We start from the raw sequence: 18,171 nt of genomic DNA on the forward strand, positions 1-18,171 counted from the left end.
TATTGCCTCACGTGTTCCAGTATTTCTACGGAATCCAAACTGATCTTCCCCGAGGTCGGCTTCTACTAGTTTTTCCATTCGTCTGTAAAGAATTCGTGTTAGTATTTTGCAGCTGTGACTTATTAAACTGATTGTTCGGTAATTTTCACATCTGTCAACACCTGCTTTCTTTGGGATTGGAATAATTATATTCTTCTTGAAGTCTGAGGGTATTTCGCCTGTTTCATACATCTTGCTCACCAGATGGTAGAGTTTTGTCAGGACTGACTCTCCCAAGGCCGTCGCTAGTTCCAATGGAATGTTGTCTACTCCGGGGGCCTTGTTTCGACTCAGGTCTTTAAGTGCTCTGTCAAACTCTTCACGCAGTATCATATCTCCCATTTCATCTTCATCTACATCCTCTTCCATTTCCATAATATTGTCCTCAAGTACATCGCCCTTGTATAGGCCCTCTATATACTCCTTCCACCTTTCTGGTTTCCCTTCTTTGCTTAGAACTGGGTTTCCATCTGAGCTCTTGATGTTCATACAAGTGGTTCTCTTATCTCCAAAGGTCTCTTTAATTTTCCTGTAGGCAGTATCTATCTTACCCCAAGTGAGATAAGCCTCTACATCCTTACATTTGTCCTTTGAATCATACGGAATCATACTAAGTGATTGCCGGCCGCTGCGACCAAGCTGTTCTAGGCGCTTCAGTCCGGAACCGCGCTGCTGCTACGGTCGCAGGTTGGAATCCTGCCTCGGGCATGGCTGTGTGTGATGTCCTTAAGCTAGTTAGGTTTAAGTTGTTCTAAGTCTAGGGGACTGATGACCTCAGATGTTAAGTCTCATAGTGCTCAGAGTCTTTTGAACCATTTTGAACTAAGAGATTTAAATGGCAAAGAAATGGCCTGCTCTTAGGGCCAAACTGCTCTCTTTTGTGTGACCGGACAGGTCAGTGCCACGCAACGCTCAGTCGGTGCTGAGCCGTCATAGGAAGTGGAAACGTGTAATCAGGTACCACTATCCCTCACCGACATCATAGGGTGGAATATCGGCATGTGAGTGCATTCGAACGGGGTAGAATGATTAGTTTGCAGGAGGCGGGTCTGTCGTTCCGTGACATTTGCGGCTCGCACAGGGCCCGCTGCTTCAACAGTGAGACGTATGTGGAACCAATGTAGAGAAGAGGGCCGTGCGTGACGCCGACAAGGTGCTGGACGATACAATGTGATCACAGCGCGAGACGGCCTCCATCCTGACCGCTTGGCCGTAACGGCCAGAACAGCTTCGCCCACAGTGTTGACGGGACGTTGGAGCACTGCAACGGGTTACGTCACGTCTGTGTCGACGCTTCGACGCCGAATTCTGCTGACTAGGCTGGTAGCACGCATGCCTTAGCTTCGGCTTCCATTGACCACAACCACCACGCCGCAGGCAGTAATCGACACATGAATGCAGATACTGACGCGCTGGCTAGCAAACCGTAGTGTTTTCAGACAAGTACTGCTTCAACTTATCTTACAGTGAGGGCCGCGTACTCTTTCGACGCCGCTGTGGTGAATGCTATAGGGCTGACTCTATTGATGAGCAGCATAACGAACAAACGCCAGGTGTGATGGTTAGGGGTGCTGCTAACTATAACACGCGATCGCGTTCCAGGGGCAGTGCCTCTACTGCGGGCCGTACCACATGTCACATTTCAGCAGGAAAACGCCCGGCCGCATGTGGCGAGGAATATGGAAGCCTTATTCGAAGAACGACGGGTTTTCTGTGACGTGAGTCGGTAGAATTCTACGATCGAATTCGTTGAAAGCTTCGTGCCTGGTAATCCTTACACTAATTTTGACGTCGCTAATTTTTTGTCTTTCTCCGAGGCTCTGCCTATATTTATATCTACGGTAAAGCTCATTTTCCTTTCGGAGCAGCTTTCTAACTCTGCTGTTGAACGATAGCGGGTCTTCACTATTCTTCACCATACGCGTCTAAGGAATAGTCTACACTGAAGCTCCAAAAAAACTGGTGTAGGCACGCATATTCAAATACAGAGATATGTAAACAAGCAGAACAAAAGGTGCTACTGTCGGCAACGCCTATATAAGACAAGAAGTGTCTGGCGCAGTTGTTACATCGGATACTGCTGCTACAATAGCAGGTTATCAAGATTTAAGTGAATTTGAACGTGGTGCTATAATCGGAGCACCAGCGATGGATCACAGCATCTCCAAGGTCGCGATGAAGTGAGGATTTTCCCATACGACCAATTCACGAGTGTACCGTGAAAATCAGGAATCCGGTAACTCATCAAATCTCTGACACCACTGCGGCTGGAAAAAGATCCTGCAAGATTGGGACCAACGACGACTGAAGAGAATCGTTCAACGTGACAGAAGCGCAACCCTTCCACAATTCGGTGCAGATTTCAATGATGGGCCACTGACAAGTGTCAGCGTGCGAAGCATTCAATGAAACATCATCAATATGGGCTTTCGGAGCAAAAAGCCCACTCGTGCACCCTTAATGACTGCACGACACAAATCTTTACATCTCGCCTGGGCCCGTCATCACCGACATTGGATTGTTGAAGACTGGAAACACATTTCCTTGTCGGACGAGGCTCGTTTCAAATTCTATCGAGCGGACGGACGGGTACCGCTATGGAGACAAGCTCATGTATCTATGGACGCTGTATGTCAGCAGGGGACTGTTCGAGCTGGTGGAGGCTCTGTAATGGTATGGGGAGCGTGCAGTTAGAGTGATATGGGACTCCTGAACATCCAGATACCACTCTGTCAGGTGATACGAACGTAAGCATCATGTCCGATCACTTGCATCCATTCATGTCCGCTGCGCATTCCGACGGACTTGGGCAAATCCAGCAAGACAATGCGACACCCCACAGAATTGCTACGGAGTGGCTCCAGGAACACCCTTGCGAGTTTAAACACTTCCGCTGGCCACCAAACTGCCCAGACAAGACCATTATTGTGTGTATCTGGGATGCCTTGCAACGTGCTGTACAGAAGAGATCGCCACCCCCTCGTACTCTTACGGATTGAAGGTGTCGTTCCCTCCAGACATTAGTAGAGTTCTGCGTGCTCGCGGGGCCTGCTCGATATTAGGCAGGCGAACCAGTTTCTTTGGCTCTTCAGTGTATAATACTTTTGAACCTCGTCCATTCATACTCAGCATTTTCAGAAACGTCACTGAATGTTTGCTGCTGACTACTAAGATAAACTGAAACCTGTTTCTTGTCGCCCATATTAAACACAAATATCTTCATATCTTTCTTTGCATTCTTATTTACAACCGTAGTCAGAAATACTGAAAAGGCCTTATGATCGCTAATTATCTGCTCCAAGTTGTCAGTTGAGCAGTTCGAGTCTGTTCATAACCAAGAGATCTAAGATGTTACCCTCATGTGTCAGTTCTCTGGTTAATTGCTCAAGGTAAGTTCCGGATAAGATGTGTAGAACTATTTTCCGTGAGTCCATGTGCCTACTACCAACTTTAATTCTAATGAGTTTGTCTAAGCAGATGCGACGCCTACGTTCCTCAACCGTCCATTTTTCCCCTCATATAATGCTTGACAATGATATTCAAGTTTCATAATTTACAACAGAATTATTTTTAATTTAATTATATTATTAAAGCAATGTCTAAATCGTCATATTTAGTCCGCAAGACATCTTGGACGGAGGGTATTTTGCCGGCGGGGTGGCCGAGAGGTTCTAGACGCTACAGTCAGGAACCGCGCGACCGCTACGGTCCCAGGTTCGAATCATGCCTCGTGCATGGATTTGTGTGTTGTCCTTAGCTTAGTTAGGTTTAAGTTAGTTCTAAGTTCCAGGGGACTGATGACCTCAGATGTTAAGTCCCATAGAGCTCAGAGCCATTTGAACCATTTTGAACGGAGGGAATTTTGATCACCACTACCCTTTTCACCCTGCATGGGAAGTGTGAGAGTCGGTAAGCCTACGTGTGAGCTGTAATTGTTATGGTTCTCCCATCGTGGTATTTCTTGTATTTCTCGAGATGTACGTCCTAGAACGAAAGACACTGTCTCAGTCTTCTTGAAATGTTGTTATTGTGGTTGTTATCTTCAGTCTTAAGACTGGTTTGATGCGGCTCTCCACGCAACTTTATCCTGTGCAACCCTGTTCATCTCCGAGTACGTGTTGTACCCATCTATTCTTTAATATTCTTCTGTAGCACCACATTTCGAAAACTTCTACTCTTTTTTTCTAAACTGTTTATCGTCCATGTTTCACTTCCATACACGGCTACACTTCAGGCAAATACTTTCAGAAAAGACTTCCCAACACTTAAGTCTATATTCGATGTTAACAAATTTCTCTTCTTCAGAAGTGTTTTCTTCCCATTGCCGGTCTACATTTTATGTCCTCTCTAGTTCAGCCAGCATCAATTACGTTGCTGCCCAAATAACAAAATTCATATACTGATTTAAGTGTATCGTTTCCTAATCTAATTCCCTTGGCATCGCCTGGTTTAATTCGACTACATTCCATTATGCTTATTTGGCTTCTGTTGGTGGTCATCTCATATCCTTCTTTCAAAACGACGTCCATTTCATTCGACTGCTCTTCCAAGTCCTTTTCTGTCTCTGACAGAATTACCTTGTCATCGGCAGATATCAAAGTTTTTGTTCCTTCGCCCTGAACTCTAATTGATTCGCCAAATTTTTCTTTGGTTTCCTTTACTGCTTGTTCAATGTACAGATTGACTAACATCGGGGATAGGCTTCAACCCTGTCCCGCTCCCTTCTCAACCATGCTTCCCCTTCACGTCCCTCGACTCTTATAACTTCCGTCTAGTTCCTGTACAAGTTGTAAGTAGCCTTTCGCTCCCTGTATTTTACCCTCGTTACCTTCAGAATTTGAAAAGAGTGTACTCCAGCCAACATTGTCCAAACTTTTCTCCACTCCCACAAACCTGTCTTCTAAGATAAGTCGTAGGGTCAGTATTGCCTCGTGTGTTCCTAAATTTCTCCGGAGTCCAAACTGATCTTTCCGAGGTCGGCTTCTCTCAGTTTTTACATTCTGCTGTATAGAATTCTTGTTAGTATTTTGCAACCAAGACTTATTAAACGGATAGTCCGGTAATTTTCACACCTGTCAGCAACTGGTTTCTTTGGGATTGGAATTATTACGTTCTTCTTGAAGTCCTAACGTATTTCGCCCGTCTCATACATCTTACACACCAGATGGGAGAGTTCTGTTATGGCTGGCTCTCCCAAGGCTATCAGTAGTTCTAATGAAATGTCGTCTACTCCCGGGGCCTTATTTCCTACTTCGATCTTTCGGAGCTCTGTCAAATTCTTCTCTCAACGTCGTATCTCCCATCTCGTCTTCATCTATGTCCACTTCTCTTTCTATAATATTGCCTTCCAGTTTATCTCCCTTGTATAGACCAGCTATGTTCTCTTTCTACTTTTCAGCTTTCCCCCCTTGTTTAAACGTAAGCTCTCGAAAGCTTAACAGTAAACTACTCTGTGAAGCACAACGTCTCCCTTTAGCTTCTGCCACTGGAAGGTGTCGGCTATGTTTGCTACACCCTCACAATTACTAAAAGAAGCCACTAACCTTTCTGTCTCTGCATCCTCCTCTGTTAATGTTACCTGGTAAGGGTCATAGACAAAGAAATAGGCAAAAGTCGGTCCTTCTCTTGGATAAATTACATTCCCATAAGAATCTCTCAGTCAATACCATCCTGGTGCCTGCTAGTGCTACAATTAGTTCAATATGGCCATTCTAGTTTCTCTCCGTTTATTCATAGGTATCTTTCACTTATTAGTGTTTCATATTTTTTATCATAATTGGTGTGATACTTATCTAAAATTTTTTTTAGATTTAGGGAGTACATCAACAAAAGAAACACCAAAATCAAGAAGTAATAAAGATGTACTCAATCATTTAGAAACAATTACAGGCAAAAATAGTAAAAGAAGACTAATATTGTGTAGGCACATCCAAAGAATAAGTCATAGCAGACTGCTCAGTGTTTTAAAACATTAAAAGGCAAACCCAACTAGATTACCAGATGAAGACCAATAAGGAATCTGCATCAAAAGTAAGAAATGGAAGACAGAAGAGAATATAGGACCAAATTAACAAGTGGGAAGATTTCCAAGAAAAAAAGTTCGAGAAAGACATTGAAGGAAAGGGACAGAGTAGGACAATAAAGAAAAAAGTGGACAGATGAAGGAGAACTGGAGTAAGCGGGAAGCTGATCCTTAGTTGGTCAGCTGCGAAAGAAGAAAAAGATGTCTATGTTTGGCCAGTAAATGCTTCGTAAATGTGTACTTGCAGAATGAAATAAAATAATATAAATATGGAAATCCTTTATTTTACGAGGGTGGCACGAAAGGTTGTCGGAATCGCCACGAGAGGTCAGCGCTAGCGCAACGAGTTGTTCATGTGATATTCATTGGACTGTTGCCTGTAAACGCATGCCACGGCAGTGCGCTTGGAAGAGAGCTGTGGCGGTGACGTGTCTCTGTTGTTGTTCCCGCGTAGTGATTTGCGAAGATGGAAAAAATCGAGATTCGAGCAGTGATTAAGTACTTCGTAAAGAAAGATATGAAAGCAAAGGATATTCATGATGATTTCCAGAATACACTAGGGGGCTCTACTCCTTCATATTCAACTGTTGCCAAGTGGACAAATGAATTTAAATCTGGTCGGGAGAAAAAAATTGGAAATTTGTGGTAAGGACTATGGGACCAAACTGTTGAGGTCATCGGTCCCTAGGCTTACGCACTACTTAATCTAACTTAAACTAACTTACACTAAGCACAACACATACACCCATGCCCGAGGGAGAACTCGAACCTCCGACGGGAGGAGCCGCGCGAACCGTGACATGACGCACAGACCGCACGGCTACCCCGCGCGGCCCCGGGTCGGGAGAGCTTAGATGATGATCCGCGCAGTGGTCGACCAAGATGTGTCACTACTCCAGAAATCATTGCAAAAGTGCACAAAATGATCATGGAGGATCGCCGATTCAAAGTGCATGAAACTGATCACGCATGCCAGATGGCATCTGAATAGGTATATCAAATTTTAACTGAAGAATTAGAAATGAAAACATTACCTGCAAGATGCGTGCCGCGACTTTTGACGCTAGATCAAAACGTACGAGAATGGACATAACGGAACAATGTTTGGCCCGTTTTAGGAGAAACGAACAAGATTTTTTGGGCCAGTTTGTGACCACAGATGAAATTTGGGTGCACTACTATACCCCGAGACAAAACAACTGTCAAAGCAATGCTGATTCCCTGTCACCAAAGAAAGCAAAGACAATTCCTTCGGCGGGAAAGATTATGGCATCAGTGATCTGGGATGCGAAGGGGATTCTGTTTGTATATTATCCCCCCACTGGGCAAACAAGAGAATACTATGCTATCCTTCTGGACAAATTGCAACAAAAGATACATTAAAAAAAGGCCATGTTTAGCAAGGAAGAAAGTCTGTTCCATGAATACAATGAGTGCCAGCACACATGTGCCGTCGCCATGGCAAAATTATACGAAGTAAGGTATGAATTGTTGCCATACCCGCCTCATTCACCTTATATGGCTCCGTCAGACTTCCATCTCTTCCCAAAACTGAAAACTTTTTGGGGTGGACGAAGATTCACTTCCAACGAAGAATTGATAGCCAGAGTTGACAGCTATTTTGCAGGCCTGGAGGAAACTCATTTTCGAGATGTGATCAAGGCACTGGAACATAATTGGGCCAAATGCATTAATGTACAAAGATAATACATTGAAATATAAAAAAAGTTTCAGTGACTTAAGTATTATGTTTCTATTCCGTTCCGAGAACGTATCAAACCGCCCTCGTATTTTACAGCTTCCGGTCACATAAGTGGTATGCAATCGAGTTCGAAGTGTAGGAAGTTATCGTCCGCAGTCTTAACGTTGTTCTTTGCCGAATTATATGCATTGCATATTGAAATCATCTGATGACTTTCTAAGAAGTCGAAACTATATGTGTGACCCGAAGCTGAAAGGTAAATAAAAGAATTTCGTTTGCAAGACAGGTCCCATGTTCCCCTAAGGCACAATGTAAATACACTGCTGGTAATCAAAATAGCAACAGCATGAAATATAGGAAGTAGCGGAATATTACTAACTATACTACAAAGTATAGTTCGAAAAATGCATAACTAAATTGATAGATGATTTACGGGTATACAGGGTGCGAAATTTAGTGCACAGCGCTGCGACGTCTGTCAGAAACTTTGTTTCTAATCTGACTGGGCGTCGAGATGAACTCAGATTGGATGACAGCTACTGCTACGTCATTCCATCCAGGCTCCTTCAACTCTGTGACACAGTTCATTAGTCGCAGCTACTGGCGAGGTTTGTGTACCAGCCGCTCCGAAACACATGAGTTGACGAGATGAACTGAGCTTGGGCAAGAAAGCTGGAGAATGTGACGGCCAGGAAAATGAAATGTAATGATCGTATGGCATTGATGACCGCGACTTTCCACCTGGGGTTCTTCGGCCACCAAGTTGAAAATCTTGTCACTTGACGGCAAATTGGCGACTTGCATATCGATGATGATGGGGACAACACAACAGCCAGTGTCCTAGCGCAGGGAATCTCCGACCCAGCGGGAATAAACCCGGGCCCACAGCATAGCAGCCAGACGCGCTGACCGGTCAGCTGAGGGGGCGGATGATGGCCAGTGCAACAGTGGAATATGCTATCGATATGCAGCAAGAGCTACTGCATACGGCCTTTGGTAATCTCTTTGGAGCCGACCGCTGTGACCGAGTGGTTCTAGGCCCTTCAGCCCGGAACCGCGCTGTTGCTACGGTCGCAGGTTCGAATCCTGCCTCGAGCATGGTTGTGTGTGATATCCTTAGATTAGTTGGGTTTAAGTCGTTCTAAGTCTAGGGGACTGATGACATCAGATGTTAACTCCCATAGTGCTTGGAGCCATTTGCACCATTTTCGAATCCCTTTGGAAGGTAACGTCACAGAGGCGTCGAATACAAAGCGCAGCCAACAGCCTTGACACGTCAGAAAGGTACGTACGGAACGTCGCACTACATTCGTAATACGACTGAAGTGTTCCTAGCAAGTAGAAAACAGCCTGTCAATCTCAACGGTGAGAGCTCTTCGAACGTAAAAGTAACTTCGGGCATACCGTAGGGGAGTGTTACAGGACCATTACCGTTCGAAAGTAAACGAATTGCCTAGAGCATATCGTCAGAAGCACACTGAGAGCGTTCACGGAAGATGCTCCCGTATACAGAGAACTCGCGCCCTCAGGAAATTGGATCGAAATATTAGATTCCTGCATAAATTCGTTGTTTTGCATGTTCTGATTGCTGTGGCTCTATTTGTCGATTCTCTTTTTTTATTTGTAATTCACTCTTGCTATTTAAGTTTACAGATTGTCATTTTGTCATCTGCTGATTGTGAGTGGAGCTGTGGATGCTAGAAAATAGAGTGCCAATGGAGAAATCGGAACATTTCCGACATATTCTTCTGTTTGAGTTCAACGGATAGGTGACGGCAACAGAGGCAGTCAGAAACATTTGCGCCGTGTGTAGGGATAATGCCATTAAAGAGAACACCGCAAAAGAGTGGTTTTCTGGTTTTAAGGAGGATCGTTTTGACATTAGCGACTCTCCACGCTTAAGAACACCATCGGGGTTTGATGAAGATCGTTGAAACGAATTAATCCACAATGACCCACGACCGTGTACTCGAGAACAGGCAAATGTGATGAACAGTGACCATTCCATCATCGTGCGACATTTGCATGCAACGAGGAACATTAAAAAAATCGAGTGTATGGGTGCAGCATGCTCTAAGCCAAAATCACAAAAACTAGTGGGTGACCATATGTGTATCTCCTCTTGCTCGTCATCAATTTGTTTGTGAACAGCAGCAACCATTCCCAACCCGTATCGTTATTGATAGCAAACAATATTGTCTTTATGCCAACATAAGGAAAAGAAAGTAATGGTTGGACACGAACGAAACAGCAAGTCCCGGTACAAAGAAATGCGTGCATCCACAAACCATAGTGTTACGTATCTGGTAGAACAGCGACTCTGTGGTGTACTACGAATCGCTGACCCGAGGTGTGACGATCACTGCTGACATTTACTGCCAACAACTGAGACGTCTTGGAGACGTAACACAAGAACAACGACCAAGGACACTACTTGAAGCAGTGCTACTCCACTATGCCCGCCCGCATTCGGCTAGACTGGCAAAACACAATACACAGGAGTTGGATTGGGAAGTATTCCGTACCCACCTTATACACCTGATCTTGTTCCCTCAGATTTTAACTTTTTCCGCTCTCTATTGAATCTTCAAGAAACTTCCTTTCCGAACGGAAATGCACTCCGAACGTGGCTTGACAAATTCTTAGGTTCAAACCCACATGATTTCTACAGTCGCGGAATCGAAAAGTTACCCCAGCATTGCCAGAGACATGTAAACAACGAAGGAGAATATATTATTCATGATAAAAGTCTCTATTATGCTGTACGTATTGTGTTTATCATAGAAAAACTTTTGGAAAAAGTTTTTCATAGAAAAACTTACTCACCAACCCAACAGATGAAGACTTGCAGGAGGAGGTCGACGCTTGGTGCGCGGATTGCCGGATTCAGTGGCGACTGTACGGGGGCGGGGCGGTAGGGATGGGGGGGGGGGGACCGTGCCACAGTCCAGGGGGGCCTGTTTTTGAAAGGAACAAATTCTTAAATTTTAATATGGTTCCAAGAGAATGATTTGAACAAGACAAATGAAAATTTGGCATATGATAGCCTACCAGTTTCTATACAGCAACCCTTAGTATCGCTGAGAAAAATATTTTCTATTAAATAAATAAAGAATAAATAAAGTATGCAATGAGCGTCACATGGTACGATCTTTTGAGTCAACATATTGTGATTAAGTGACTCTTATTCCCCCCACGAACCATGGATCTTGCCGTTGGTTTTGGAGGCTTGCGTGCCTGAGTGATACAGATAGCCGTACCATAGGTGCAACCACAACGGAGGGGTATCTGTTGAGAGGCCAGACAAACGTGTGGTTCCTGAAGAGGGGCAGCAGCCTTTTCAGTAGTTGCAGGGGCAACCGTCTGGGTGATTGACTGATCTGGCCTTGTAACAGTAACCAAAACGGTCTTGCTGTGCTGGTACTGCGAACGGCTGAAAGCAAGGGGAAACTACGGCCGTAATTTTTCTCGAGAGAATTGAGCTTTACTCTATGGTTAAATGATGATGGCGTCCCCTTGGATAAAATATTCCGGAGGTAAAATAGTGCCCAATTCGGATCTCCAAGCGGGGACTACTCAGGACGACGTCGTTATCGAGAGAAAGAAAACTGGCGTTCTACGGATCGGAGCGTGGAATGTCAGATCCCTTAATCGGGCAGGTAGGTTAGAAAATTTAAATCCACTAAGCAGATTCAGAAGGATGTAGGTTGCAGTAGGTACTGGGAGATGAAGAAGGTTGCACAGGGTAGAGTAGCATGAGAGCTGCATCAAACCAGTCTCTGGACTGAAGACCACAACAACAACAACTGAATCTGAGCGCCATTCTCACGAACAGCAGCTTACGGCTGATGAGATGGCAACATCAGTTTCTCCAGATGTCATAAGATGTAAACGTAGCTTTTCTCCTCGCAAAACCGTACTTCGTCCTTCATCGGAATAGTTCTTGAAGTAATGTCGCTGGTTTATTACGAGGGCAGTTCAAAAAAGTAAGTTGCACAGTATTCTGACGGGAGAGGTGCATGGTATCCTTCCCCCCACCTCCACTTCCTGTGATTTAGATCGACCATTAATACCATTTATGGTGATCTTGTTCTTGCCATGCTCCTCTAAATCTTTTTTTTTTGTACTTTCAGAGTTTGCCTGATTTCCTTTCTCGACAGTCGTGTCAGTTTGAACGATGAACTTCAATGGTCCCAGCATTGGTAAACCCTGGTAGCACATCAACCGAAACTTTGAAAGAGCATGGCTTTGCATGGAACGTGAATATACCCTTACGAATTTTGCCAAAACAACCGGTGACAGTGTCAAGTGGAGAAAGAAGGTTTTCGAGGCTTCAACTGATTAAAACGTACCTGATATCAACAATGAGACAGGCACAACTGTGTAGGCTGGTTCAAAAATGGTTCAAATGGCTCTGAGCACTATGGGACTCAACATCTTAGGTCATAAGTCCCCTAGAACTTACAACTACTTGAACCTAACTAACCTAAGGACATCACACACACCCATGCCCGAGGCAGGATTCGAACCTGCGACCGTAGCAGTCCCGCGGTTCCGGACTGCAGCGCCAGAACCGCACGGCCACCGTGAGTAGGCTGGTAACCGTGTCAACATAAGCTAGCTCAATGTTTGAATTTCGGTGAAATCACAAAGGAGTTTGCTGACGTCAAAGCAGGAAAAATACCTGCAATATAAGACAAATGTTCAAATGTATGTTTATGAGCAATTTTAGTTTCCATTTATTTATTTATATCGTACATTTTCATTCACTTAGTTAATAAAGATTTGTTGTAGGGTAGCCCTACATTTGTATGGTCTAACGGGGAATTAGGCTGCCAAATGTCAACCGCCTGTGCAAACCCATTGTTGGAAAAAAATGGCTCTAACCACTTTAGGACGTAACATCTGAGGTCATCAGTCTCCTAGACTTAGAACTACTTAATCCTAACTAGCCTAAGGACATCACACACATCCATGCCCGCGGCAGGATTCGAACCTGCGACCGTAGCAGCAGCGCGGTTCCAGACTTAAGCGCCTAGAACTGCTCGGCCACAGCGGCCGGGCGATTGTTGGATGTACTGTTTGACGCACTATAGTCTGTTTATTGTTCGGGTCTCCCGTAGTTCTGTTCGGAACTCGTTGACGATTCGTAAAGTCTCTTGCCTTTTGCTGCGTCTGCCAACGTGTATGATCTGCCCGTGTTCAGCGCTGCAGTGTACAGTGAACAGAGGTCCGTTGTTTCTTTGTATTTGTGGTGTGCTACGAGTAACTACAGTACTCGTGGTCTAGGGGTAGCGTCTTTCATTCATAATCAAAACGTCTTCGGTCCGGGTTCGATCCCCGCTACTACCTAAATTTTGATAAATAATCAGCATTGGCGGCCGAAGACTTCCGGCATAAGAAGTCAGCCTCATTCTGCCAACGGCCTTGTCAAAGAGGGCGGAGGAGCGGACAGAGGTTCAGGGCACTCTCTTGTCCTAGGGGTGGGAAATTGCCCCTAAAGGCGGAAGAATCAGCAATGATCAACGACATGAGGATGCAGAAGGCAATGGAAACCACTGCATTAAAGACACGTAACGTGTATCCACAGGACATGTGGCCTGTATTTGAAGAAGTGTCATGATGATCTCTCCATTGGCAAAAGATTCCAGAATAGTCCCCCATTCGGATCTCCGGGAGGGGACTGCCAAGGGGGAGGTTACCATGAGAAAAAGATTGAATAATCGACGAAAGGATAACGTTCTACGAGTCGGGGCGTGGAATGTCAGAAGCTTGAACGTAGTAGGGAAACTAGAAAATCTGAAAAGGGAAATGCAAAGGCTCAATCTAGATATATTAGGGGTCAGTGAAGTGAAGTGGAAGGAAGACAAGGATTTCTGGTCAGATGAGTATCGGGTAATATCAACAGCAGCAGAAAATGGTATAACAGGTGTAGGATTCGTTATGAATAGGAAGGTAGGGCAGAGGGTGTGTTACTGTGAACAGTTCAGTGACCGGGTTGTTCTAATCATAATCGACAGCAGACCAACACCGACAACGATAGTTCAGGTATACATGCCGACGTCGCAAGCTGAAGATGAACAGATAGAGAAAGTGTATGAGGATATTGAAAGGGTAATGCAGTATGTAAAGGGGAACGAAAATCTAATAGTCATGGGCGACTGGAATGCAGTTGTAGGGGAAGGAGTAGAAGAAAAGGTTACAGGAGAATATGGGCTTGGGACAAGGAATGAAAGAGGAGAAAGACTAATTGAGTTCTGTAACAGGTTTCAGCTAGTAATAGCGAATACCCTGTTCAAGAATCACAAGAGGAGGAGGTATACTTGGAAAAGGCCTGGAGATACGGGAAGATTTCAATTAGATTACATCATGGTCAGACAGAGACTCTGAAATCAGATACTGGATTGTAAGGCGTACCCAGGAGCAGATATAGACTCAGATCACAATACAGTAGTGATGAAGAGTAGGCTGAAGTTCAAGACATTAGTCAGGAAGAATCAATACGCAAAGAAGTGGGATACGGAAGTACTAAGAAATGAAGAGATACGTTTGAAGTTCTCTAACGCTATAGATACAGCAATAAGGAATAGCGCAGTAGGCAGCACAGTTGAAGAGGAATGGACATCTCTAAAAAGGGCCATCACAGAAGTTGGGAAGGAAAACATAGGTACAAAGAAGGTAGCTGCGAAGAAACCATGGGTAACAGAAGAAATACTTCAGGTGATTGATGAAAGGAGGAAGTACAAACATGTTCCGGGAAAATCAGGAATACAGAAATACAAGTCGCTGAGGAATGAAATAAATAGGAAGTGCAGGGAAGCTAAGACGAAATGGCTGCAGGAAAAATGTGAAGACATCGAAAAAGATATGATTGTCGGAAGGACAGACTCAGCATACAGGAAAGTCAAAACAACCTTTGGTGACATTAAAAGCAACGGTGGTAACATTAAGAGTGCAACGGGAATTCCACTGTTAAATGCAGAGGAGAGAGCAGATAGGTGGAAAGAATACATTGAAAGCCTCTATGAGGGTGAAGATTTGTCTGATGTGGTAGAAGAAGAAACAGGAGTCGATTTAGAAGAGATAGGGGATCCAGTATTAGAATCGGAATTTAAAAGAGCTTTGGAGGACTTGCGGTCAAATAAGGCAGAAGGATTAGATAACATCCCATCAGAATTTCTAAAATCATTGGGGGAAGTGGCAACAAAACGACTATTCACGTTGGTGTGTAGAATATATGAGTCTGGCGATATACCATCTGACTTTCGGAAAAGCATCATCCACACAATTCCGAAGACGACAAGAGCTGACAAGTGCGAGAATTATCGCACAATCAGCTTAACAGCTCATGCATCGAAGCTGCTTACAAGAATAATATACAGAAGAATGGAAAAGAAAATTGAGAATGCGCTAGGTGACGATCAGTTTGGCTTTAGGAAAAGTAGAGGGACGAGAGACGCAATTCTGACGTTACGGCTAATAATGGAAGCAAGGCTAAAGAAAATCAAGACACTTTCATAGGATTTGTCGACCTGGAAAAAGCGTTCGACAATATAAAATGGTGCAAGCTGTTCGAGATTCTGAAAAAAGTAGGGGTAAGCTATAGGGAGAGACGGGTCATATACAATATGTACAACAACCAAGAGGGAATAATAAGAGTGGACGATCAAGAACGAAGTGCTCGTATTAAGAAGGGTGTAAGACAAGGCTGTAGCCTTTCGCCCCTACTCTTCAATCTGTACATCGAGGAAGCAATGATGGAAATAAAAGAAAGGTTCAGGAGTGGAATTAAAATACAAGGTGAAAGGATATCAATGATACGATTCGCTGATGACATTGCTATCCTGAGTGAAAGTGAAGAAGAATTAAATGATCTGCTGAACGGAATGAACAGTCTAATGAGTACACAGTATGGTTTGAGAGTAAATCGGAGAAAGACGAAGGTAATGAGAAGTAGTAGAAATGAGAACAGCGAGAAACTTAACATCAGGATTGATGGTCACGAAGTCAATGAAGTTAAGGAATTCTGCTACCTAGGCAGTAAAATAACCAATGACGGACGGAGCAAGGAGGACATCAAAAGCAGACTCGCTATGGCAAAAAAGGCATTTCTGGCCAAGAGAAATCTACTAATATCAAATACCGGCCTTAATTTGAGGAAGAAATTTCTGAGGATGTACGTCTGGAGTACAGCATTGTATGGTAGTGAAACGTGGACTGTGGGAAAACCGGAACAGAAGAGAATCGAAGCATTTGAGATGTGGTGCTATAGACGAATGTTGAAAATTAGGTGGACTGATAAGGTAAGGAATGAGGAGGTTCTATGCAGAATCGGAGAGGAAAGGAATATGTGGAAAACACTGATAAGGAGAAGGGACAGGATGATAGGACATCTGCTAAGACATGAGGGAATGACTTCCATGGTACTAGAGGGAGCTGTAGAGGGCAAAAACTGTAGAGGAAGACAGAGATTGGAATACATCAAGCAAATAATTGAGGACGTAGGCTGCAAGTGTTACTCTGAGATGAAGAGGTTAGCACAGGAAAGGAATTCGTGGCGGGCCGCATCAAACCAGTCAGTAGACTGATGAAAAAAAAAAAAACGAGTATGTACTTCATGTGAAGATAAACGTCTATGTAAATACACGCTTTCACGAAATCTGTCTTTCCCGTGCGTCATTGACATCACTGCGACCACCCGGCACTACACGGAAACTGTGAGCAACTGTTTAGGAATTGAGAAAAAGCTAACATATTTTTGTTATAGTACCCACGTACCAAATATGATACAGACGAACGATATTTTTTTCTAACAATCAGAAACAATGTTTTGAGTTGGCAGCGGTGTGTATCGCGTGCTATACAATCTGCGCTTCATGCTCGTCATTTTTTCAAGTTTGTGTTTGCGCGCGAACGAAGATACCACGTGAAAGAAAAGGTAAGAAACACAAATAGTATTACTCCCGAAGAATTATCATGACAACTTAAAAAAGTCTAAATATTTATGTCACGCTCTTAGTTTGTTCACGCGTTTACAGGACTCAGGACACATGTAAATGTACTGTATCAAATTTGATAAAATCGGACTGTCTGACTACATGGCAGGCCAGTTATGCTTACACGTGTGTGAATGATGTAAAACAAATCTAGTTTGTCTGCTACATCTTGTTTACTGTAAATGAGAAAATGGAAAAGCTTCGTAGGCTATAGATAGAATATTTAAGAATTTAACGGTGTTTGTATTGTAAGTGTACGTGGTTCATAGGTTTGACGGATTCAGAAATTCTGGAGGTGCTATTGGAGCACATTGATCCATGTAGTTCGGACGAAAGGGAAAGATGTGAAGCAAAGAAATGTAAACCAGTACAAGCAATCCCACCAGTATGCAAAAATCTAGGAGTGCATTGTATTTGCCAGAAATTTACGCTGGGAGACAAAAATGTAGATCTAGATGCAGAACGCAAGGTCGTTCCAGTCATAAGTTCGTAAAATGCCAGACTTGTGATGCGTTCCTGTGTTTCACTCCAAAATGGAATCGCTTCGAAACTTTCCTCACAGTATGAAACAGCTTAGACAGTGGAAGCAAAAATCCTAAGTTCAGTAATCTTCATATATACATAACAACGTATATTATTATATAAAAATATACAATGAACACTGTTTTGCGAAATTTAGTCCCTGCAATGGTTGTATCTTGGACATTATCAGCTACTGTGCTTTTTAGTTACATAAAAAGCCTTGAAAGAATAAATAAATAGTGTATACGAACTCTGGTTTCTATTAATTAATATTTCCTAACCCAAAATTCCATAAAATTTCAATGAACAGCAATAAATAAGCATTTATAGAACCCTGATATTCATATTTGATATATGGGCTATGGTTTCTTTTGCTTGATAGAGACCTGCTGTATCACATGTGATACATGACCTGTAGGTCATGTTTGGAATGACAAAATTTTTGTTTTACAAATATTGGCCTTTAGTAACGCTAAGAAGTGAAATATTACCAAGCTTCCAACTGCCTCAATTGGTTTTAGGTCTCTAGAGGATGTACTCTGCGAGTAACAACTTTATCTTGGTGGACACATTTAACTTCGAGTTATAGCTCGAAATACATTACACTGTAGACGTTTAACTTCTGCTTCACTGGCTAGTGCCCCAGTGCTTAAAATCATAGTCCACAATTAGGACGAGAAACCCTAAGACAACGTCTATCGATGAAACAGTAAGATGTCTGAAACTCGATGTCACATCGTATTTTACTAAATAACAGCAGCAACGAGACGCCTGTAAACCTTCCCGTTGTTAGGGCTAGGCAAAACAGACTCCTCCTGCCATTAAGCTTGCCGGCGGGTTGTTTAGATTCTGATATACCCACCTCGGCGACCAAAGGTTCTGAAAGCGAC

The sequence above is a fragment of the Schistocerca cancellata genome, chromosome 9 (genome assembly GCF_023864275.1).
Source record: "Schistocerca cancellata isolate TAMUIC-IGC-003103 chromosome 9, iqSchCanc2.1, whole genome shotgun sequence".
Lineage (NCBI taxonomy): Eukaryota > Metazoa > Arthropoda > Insecta > Orthoptera > Acrididae > Schistocerca > Schistocerca cancellata.